At 42.6% G+C, this 7,935-nt stretch overlaps 1 long non-coding RNA gene across 1 annotated transcript; it reads left to right on the top strand.

Annotated features, from left to right (window-relative positions):
* Positions 1-3,766: 3,766 nt before the first annotated feature.
* Positions 3,767-7,454, top strand: LOC111735714. Its single transcript, XR_002778936.1, has 3 exons — positions 3,767-3,786; positions 7,038-7,091; positions 7,371-7,454. It is a non-coding gene; the product is annotated as an uncharacterized LOC111735714 (long non-coding RNA).
* The last annotated feature ends 481 nt before the right edge of the window (positions 7,455-7,935 follow it).

Below are 7,935 nucleotides of genomic sequence, written 5' to 3'. Positions count from 1 at the left end.
TCACGCACGATTTAAGTGTAGCATAGTGAATAGAGTCAATAATATTGTAAACTGTCAGGTGTTTCCGAGACTTATCTGAGTGATTCCTTTGTAAGGTATACAAATGTCTAATCTCTAGGTTGTCTATTATATTATATTATATTATCATATAATATGCCACTGTAATTGAAAATTTTAAACCATTTTTTTAAATCGTAAGGTTTAGCTACGGGCATGGAATTATGAGTGCTTAACCTAAAGGTTTGAGAACACCCATTTCAGCCTGAACTTTCTATGTAAAGTAAAGATATATCATGGAACTAGGGCCCCTGCTCTTTTCTTCCTGTGAAATCAGTCATAGAGTTCAAGATTGAGAAAAGGACATTAGTGGACATTGAATTCAACTTTCTCTTTTCCAGATATAAAAATTGAGGCCACAGCTATGACAAACATAGTTTTGTGCTCATAATTATGAAAGCTGATTCTTATTTCTTTCTCTTTACACCATACCAGTCCCCAGTGACATCCTGAGGAGAGTCCTTCAGTTTGTTTATGGGGTATAACAATTGCACCTCTTCTGACAGGTTAATGTGTGGCCTCAAAAAGATTCACCTCACATCACATGAAAGAAATATCAGATTAATGTATCCATGCATGACCACAGAGTTTATCACCTGCACTCATTGAGACTTTAGTCCTGGATAAAGGAAAACAGACTCAGAATGGACTAACTCCCAGAGATGACATGGAGAGAGATATCTGTCCAGTGGGCCCTGAGCAGCCCGGGAGACATGAGGTCAGTGAACTATAAAGAAACAGACTGAAAGCATGTAGTACATCTTCTTCTTCCCCTTCACAATTTCCCAACAGGTCCTATGTTATCATACCAGTTTGTAAAGCACTTAATTATTAAACCAAAACACAGCTACGGAAAGCATGTGAAATGTCAATGTGCAGCTCAATAATATGTCATAAAATGAGCACCATGTAACCACTAGTCTTGTCAAGAAAATGAAATCACCCGCAGCCAGATGCGGCTCTCCAATCCACTTCTTTCTGAGGATAGGCACTGTGACTACTATCACTGCAGTCCAGGATTCCCCTGGTTTGGACTGTTGCCAACAGAATAATTCAACGTGGACCCCTAAGTATCTGCTTTAGTTTGCTCTTTTTTTTTTTCTTTTGAGATTCATCTGTGTTTTGAGTGGAGCAGGTAGGTATTCATTTCCTTTTCCTTTTCTTTATGGTGTTCCACCCTAGTCATATGTAAGAAGGTGTCCACTCTGATTTGTGCCTGCCTTCATCCACCCAGGAAGACAGCCTTGCTGAACATCTCAGTTGGTAGTTAGCAGTTATCCACTCCACACACAAATCCATCCAAAATGCACATCAAGCACAGCTGCCTGAATACGACCTGGGCAACATGAGCAATGATTGACATTCGCTCTGTGTTTCCCTAGCTGCCCCAGATGCTGTGGTGGAGGAGATAGATACAGAAGACGAAAAAGGTATGTATTGAGGAATCAGTCCGTTGCTGAGGCTAAATCTGGGTGCTGACCATGGTGGAGCTTTTCTGCCCGTTTGGTCTAGAAGGCCCCCGATCTGTGTTCGTGCCGGAAATGAAAGTTGGGATGTAGTGGAAGGGAGTGTCGTGCAGGAAAGAATTCTGGCCAGTTCTACTGTGGCCGACAGTTGTGATGACTTTTTGCTGCTGGGGTTTGTGTGCTTGAAGTTTGAGGGTGTTTTTTGAGAGTGTGTGTTCTGATTGTGAATGCAAGTATGTGTGTGTGGTGCGTGGTGCGTTTCCTCAGGCTTTTACCGAGTTGCACAACATATTCCCCCGGTTCACTTTCTAAAATGATTCTCATCTTCACAGAGCACTTTACATAAGTCATTCTTTCCTCCGTGGCTGTATTTGGAGCTTTGTTTACTATTTCGTCTCCTCATATGGAGGTAGAACTGAGATGAATGGCCCAAGCTCTTTACTTCTTATATGGAGGAGATACATGTGAACCCAGGCATGCATCCCTATGTCTATGCCCTGGACCACTGACAGACACTCACACTCAGCCATAGGGTCATTACTGCCAAAGGGAGGAATTTCCAGTAAATGTGGACATGGTTGGAAGTGCTAGGGTCTACACAGCTCCCAAACGTTGCCTATCAAGAGTAGATGTCTTCACTGGTCTCATAGACCAGGGCAGCTTTTGGTGCCTTTAACAGCTGACTTTGACATAGTCATTGGCGTGAAAGGCACATATAAGGTCCACATGCTGCAGGTCAGCACACAGATTGTAAGAGGTGTGAGGCTCCACGAAGAAGAATCTGGAACAATACCTGCCAGTGCTGAGGTCACCCCTCAGCCTCTGTCCCAAAGAGTTAAAATCAAAGAGACTGCATCACAGCAAACTACAGAAACACCCAAATCCTGTCAGCCCAAACCCAAAGGACGGTGGCAAGTGAGAACTCAGAGTCAACGTAGGGGAATCCCAGTGCCCATCCATCTTGTTTCAAATGCCTGCCCAGCTGGGGTAGACAGAGACTGTACCCCCCACGCTATTCCCACATAAGGAACTGTCTCACTGTCTGTTGCCTGTTTGAGAGAGGACACACAGTAACTCAATGGCATGCACACGTTGTATAGAAACAAAATGACAGATCTTTATCACAGATGATGACATCAATTCTACATAATGAAATTTCAGTTTTCAAATCTGTATTTTATTCACTTCATAGAAAAGGATTAGTGTATAAATAGAATGGGATCATTAGTGTAGAAGTGAGTTATGTCTCCAATAAGTTTGCTTTGCATCAAGTTAAATACCTTACAGAAGTGTTTTTGATGAGCACAGGAATAGCAGGTATGGATTATGGAGGAAAAAATGATCTTGGAGGAAATCATGAAGACAGTGGCCATTTAGCTGAATTTGAAAACAGGCAGGAAGAATCAGGATTCTTTCTTTGAAATGAGGCACAATTGTTCATGTTTACTCTTTGTTAGATTATTTCCTACTGATTAGGTTTCTTTCAGAAAGACAAAGTCATATTTCTTTTGTCCATTTCTTTTCTGCTCTTCTGCTTGGCCTTTCTTTCTTGAGCAAGGAGGAGGCCTGGCAGCAGTTCAGTTCCTACTCACCCACCACCCTCATCAGTACACTCTCGCCCCTGTCAGCACTCAGCAGAGCTCCCTAATCCTTCATAAGCAGCAGCACCATGGACTGACAGTCACTCTGTCTCCTCACAGATCCCCCCGAGGACCTGCAGAAGGAGACTCCTAGTGAGAGGTCAGATGAGGTGACATCTAGCACCAAGGTATGCTCACCCCGCTTCCCTTGCAATAGAAATGGGGATTTTTTTCTTTGTCCTTAAAACGAAGGTATAAAAATGTGAGCACGTACATTCCCAATGATACAGACATTTACTTGGTCGCAAGAGTGTCAAGAGGAAGTCTAGTACCAACTGATAACTGATTCTAAGGAACCTTCAAAAATGACTGCAGCATTTATAAATCATCGGGGTTGGGTGGGAGCTGTTTCTCTTAGCAATTTTTCCTCTCTGGAAGAGAAGTTTGTAATTGCTCACCTAAAATGGTCTTGTGAGAAAGTTCCCCAGTATAGTTTGTGCCCTTCGACCTGAGTAGTTTTGTCCTGTTCTTGCTGGTGGGTTCCGTTGACACTTCCAGCATTTCCCATCTGATTTTCTAACGTAACCGATTTGAGCAAAGGCCTGTGCAAACAGGACCCTGCAGGATGTGACACCCATTGTATGTTCTGTCATTTCAGGTGGTTCCTCTTGCCCTTGAAGATGGTACGTATTCTAGAATTCTTCATTTGCTGAAGAAAAATCTTGAAACTGAGAAAGGGAAGTATTCTTGCTGGCTTAATGTGGGGAGCCACTTTGATTCTAGCTTCCTGCTGGCAAAGAGAATCGGAGACGTGGTCATAGAAACTGATTTTCTAGGTAACGAACTGAGACCATGATCCCCAGTTCCATGAGGTGGTGTAGATTTCTGTGCATGGGTGTGAGTGTGTGTCATGTGAATCCATATGGTGTGAACCTGAGTGTGTGTGTGATGTTTGGTGTTTTGAGTGTTTCTCTTGATTTGTGTTACTGTAAGACCACAGTTGCCGATGTCTGCTATCACCTAAACATTCCCCTCACCATCTCATCATGAACGGATAGGTATCTAAGTGTATGTATTAATCACCTTGCAAAATTCGAATGTGCGCGTTTACTGTATGCCAAGTATATACCTCTATTAAACTGAACACAAATCCCGTCACCACCCAGGTCAATGTTGTATGGCTTCTTAATGGATAAACCATGTCACTGTGCCACAAAAAAATTCTTTTTAGTACAGTATATAACCCCTCAGTATGTCTTACGGCATTTTGAATGGTCATGTTGTGGCCACTTCCTTCATTTACACTGCCTCTGTTAATGAGAGGCTTCTGAATGACTTCTCCTTTCATCCTTCTTAGCTAGTTGCTGGGCAGGGCTCCTCACTTTTGCTGGTGGCCCCCAATGTAGCCGCATGCCACATGCAGTTCTGGAGGCATCTGAGCCAGGACGAGCCTCTAGGAATATTTGGGAGCAATTCACTGAGATTTTCTGCAAAGAGATCTAATATTTATCTTCAGCCACCCTTGCTAAGAATATGCAGTGTCATTCTGTGTCCAATACTTCTCTGAGGTATGGACTTTGTGTGCTGGGCAAGAAACACTGTGTCCAATGAGAAGAGAACCGAGAGGTCTTCAGGACTGAGCATCAGGGTAGCACTGGGTTTTCATTCAATGAGGACAAAGGGGACATTGTGCGCTGCAAGGTGGCATAGAGAAGCTCCACAGTGGGACAGGGGCATCACCCCTCATGTCCCTGTGGCATACACAGGAACATGGGGTCATGGTTTCTTCTGGAGGGCTCTGTAAGAATCAAGTACAAGAAGCTGGTTTAGGTCAATCATATAAAATGTGCCAAGCTGGTTTAGGTCAATCATATACAATGTGCCAAGTGATGGTTTGAGTTTTCTTTGGACCAGGACAGCTGTGAGAATTATGAATGTAGTAGAATTTCATTGCCCTGTAGGTTTTCAGCTTTTCCCCATCAATCAAAACTGAGGCTACTTCAATGTAAAATGGCACTAGTTTATCCATGAACCTGTCTCCTTGAGACAGAATTGCTGCAAATGGCAGGATTACTTTGGTTTTTAAAAATGCATAAAATTCTATTAAATGCATATACCCTATTTTTTTTATTCATTCGTTTGTCGATGGACATGGGTGTGCTTTCTGGATCTGGGCTCTTGTGAATAATGCTGCAATGATCACAGGAGTGCAGTATCTCCTCCAAGCTCTAACTTTATTTGCTGGGATGCATAGCAACAGCGCAATAGCTGGATCGCATCGTAGTTTCAATTGTAAATTTTTGAGGAATCTCAATATTGTTCTGCACGATGACTGCACCATTTTACTTTCCTCCCAACAGCATAGAAAGGTTGCAGTTTCTCCATCTCCTCGCCAATATTTGTTATCTCTTTTTTTTTTCTTGTGGACAATACACGTCCTGTCAGGAGAGAGGCACTTCTTCTTGACCTTTTTGATGTGCATTTCTTTGATGATTAGTGATAATGAGACCTTTCATAGCTCTGTGGGCCATGTGTGCTTTCTTTGGAGACATGGCTTTTAAAGATTTTGGCCAGTTTTTATTGGGTTATTTGCTTTTAGTTTTGTTTATTTGCAATTGAATGTTAGCCTTTTGTATATGCCTTGAATACTAGCTCCTCTTCAGATACAAGCTTTGCAAGGTTTTTCACATTTTCTAGGTGTCATTTCATTCTCTTGATTCTTGAAGAGACTATCCTTTCCTCATTGTGTCGACCTGGAATCCTTCACAAAGATCATTTGGTACTATCAGTGAGTTTATTTAGGACACCTTATCTTTCCCATTGATCTATCTGCCTGTTTTTAACGCACCTGCCATGGTATTTTGATTATGGAAGCTTAGTCTGGTGTTTTGAATTCAGGAAGTGTGGAGCCTCCATCTTGTTCCTCATTGTGAAAATAGTTTTGACTACTGGGATGCTTTGTGGTTCCATATGACTTGTAGGATTTTTTCTGTTCTGTAAAAGTGGCATTGAGATGTCGCTAGGTGCAGCAAGAATCTGTCAATCCCTTTGGCTTTTATGGAAATGTTATCAATATTGTCTTCCAACCCGTGAAAACAGTATTTCATTCCAATTATTTACGTCTTTTAATTCCCTCTTCTTTTGACTTTACAATTCCTCCATCCTCTTTGGGGCTTTTCCACTGCCTGACCAGGCTCTATTCAAGAGTCAGGGCTGAGAAGGGGGAAAAGGATGAAAGTGAAGTGTCCAGCACCCATCACTCTGATTCTCTCTCACACAGGTCCGTTAGCCATGCTCTTCAAACTTGCTTACATCTGGGCCTTCTGCTGGGAATTCTCTAATATCTGGTTTTGACCATACTTTTGAACAACGTCAGAGCTTCAAGTAATGCGTGGCACAGGCACATGGGTCCGTGAAGTACACACATGTGAATGATCAGATCAGCCCCGCAAATGACTCTGTTAGAACTAGGAGGGGAGGATGCACCTTCCACGTCATTGAATTCTAGAGTTGCTCTATCTAGTGTGGCAGGCAGTAGCTAGATGAGACTGTTTTTAATTAATTATACTTGATCGTTTATTAATGCATTGAATGAAAAGAAAATAAATACATCCATTTGTTCATTCACACTAACCACATTCAATTGTCTATAACAGTCAGAATTTCTGGTTGATAACTTTGGAGGTGGGAGCAATGTTGGGTTGTTGTTGAGAAGGTGAAAGGTGATTGCTTCAGCATCTCTCTGATTTGAAGTTTGCAAGGTGATCAATGTCTTGTTTAAGGGCTCTGACCCCATAGAGCCCAAGGAAGGTCTGAGAACCTGGAGGAAAGATTGGGGTGAGGCTGTGTGACTCACCATAGGCTCAACTGAAGCTAAATGAATAGGCGAGACTCTCTTTCTAAAACGTTATTGCTCTTGATTCTGTTTCTACAGATTTGGTGTTAGAGAACTTGTCTGACATCAGCGATGAGGATGAAGACGATCCAGGTAGGTGGCAACAATGACTTTGTATCCAATAGGAGGGGATACCTGGGACCAGTTGGGTGGCACCTGCTAAATGGGAGACTGAGGAAGGGAGATATGGAATCAGACAGACAAATGAAATGTGTCTAGAAGGGGATTTGTTTTTCCCCACTTTATTAATGTCAGAAAAAGGAACTGTGTCCATGGGCTTTGAGTGTGCTGCGTTTGACATCATGTGTTCTTGCTATTCTCTTTAAAAATTATCTTTCCCAGATGACTTGCTCTTTCCTTTCCCTACTCTAGCCAAATCTCCTCCACAAAGAGAAGAAGAAAGCATTTAAGTAGAATAGAATAACGCTGAACTTCTGTTGCATGGGACAAAACAGGGTAAGGTAAAAAAAAGTGTACCCGTTCTCCATTGTTTCCTAACTTACTTACGTCAGTTCAGATAAAACCACAATAAAAAATACTGGCGTTTCTCCTTCTGCTTGCGACTCTAAAAGTAGAAACAAAAGGATGGTAACACTCTGAGCAAGCCAATGAAAGGCGCCCTGAGCACATCTTCCCAGAGAACAAATACACATTCCTCTTGCGGCCACAGCAGGAGAATGGCGGTGGATTCCGTGGAACCCGGGAGGGAAGTAAGAAGAAGCCCAAGAAGCCTATTTGTGGATTCATGGCGGGGAGATGTGCCTGCTGATTCCAGATAGGGTTCTTCATTATAATTTATGCCTCCTGGCCTTTAGAGTTCTTCCCCACTGGGTTAAATAGGGTGGACAGACTCGATTGGGGAACTTTACTGTTGAGAGATCCTCACGTGGTCCCATTGGGTCCCGCATCCCTTGAATAGTGTTCGCTGAGGTCCTTG

Source organism: Pteropus vampyrus, unplaced genomic scaffold, assembly GCF_000151845.1.
Source record: "Pteropus vampyrus isolate Shadow unplaced genomic scaffold, Pvam_2.0 Scaffold1000005712, whole genome shotgun sequence".
Taxonomy (NCBI): domain Eukaryota; kingdom Metazoa; phylum Chordata; class Mammalia; order Chiroptera; family Pteropodidae; genus Pteropus; species Pteropus vampyrus.
This window is presented reverse-complemented; position numbering and strand designations above follow the sequence as displayed.